Genomic DNA, 861 nt, shown 5'->3' with positions numbered 1-861 from the left:
CGGCACGGCCCGGCACGGCCCGGCACCCGCGGCTTCGGCCCTCGTAACCGGATCTTGCAGCAAGCGGACATAAAGAGGGTTTTATCCTGGCTGCGTTTGCTGGCGACGCGCGGGGCAGCGGGAGGAGACGGCCGTAAGCTGGCCGCTGCGCCGGAGCCCACCCGGCGGCCGCATCCCCCCGCGCAGCAGGCTGCTTCGGAGCCTCACCGCGCTGTGTCCCCGCCAAAGGGCGGCTCGCCGCACCGGCCCGCGCCGCGGGGCGCGTGCCGGGGTTTCGCACTAGCTTTTGCTGCATCCAAATTCAGATCTCTCTAGCATTTATGTGCCAGGATGAACTGGGGACCCTCGAGTTTTGGTCGCAAACCAGGAGCGACCTTGCCCCACCTCTGTGTAAGCAATAGCAGGGCCCCCCTAAAGCCCCCCACAAAACCGAGCAGAACCGAGGTGCRCGAGTTTTGCCCTGGGATTTTCACTGTGGTCCAAGCCCGGAGATGCAGCTGACAGCAGCAGCAGCCTGCCCCGGGGTGCCATTAACCCCAGTCCGGTCAGAGCAGGGGTGGCCGTGCTGGAGAGGTCGTGACCGTCCTGGTCTATGTGGCTAACAGCACTTCTGGTTTTGGGAAGCAGAGCAGGTATTTTTGGTGSTGCTGCATTATTTTAAAGTTGGAGCAAGATAGTTGCTAATGGCCAGGAGCTCTGATGCAAAATTTGTCTGCATCAGGCAGGTCTTATGCCCAACTTAGTTTTTACAGCTCTTATGATCCAGTGTGTGTTAAGACCTAGATTTTTTTTATATCTTTATGACTACTTCACTTTTTAAATTCCCACTCTTTTCTTTCTTTTTGTTTTGTATTCCCTTTT

The sequence above is a fragment of the Rhea americana genome, unplaced genomic scaffold (assembly GCF_003343005.1).
Source record: "Rhea americana isolate MKP2758 unplaced genomic scaffold, rheAme1 scaffold_65, whole genome shotgun sequence".
In the NCBI taxonomy this organism is placed as follows: domain Eukaryota; kingdom Metazoa; phylum Chordata; class Aves; order Rheiformes; family Rheidae; genus Rhea; species Rhea americana.
The sequence above is the reverse complement of the archived record's forward strand: the minus strand, read 5'-3'. Positions refer to the sequence as shown.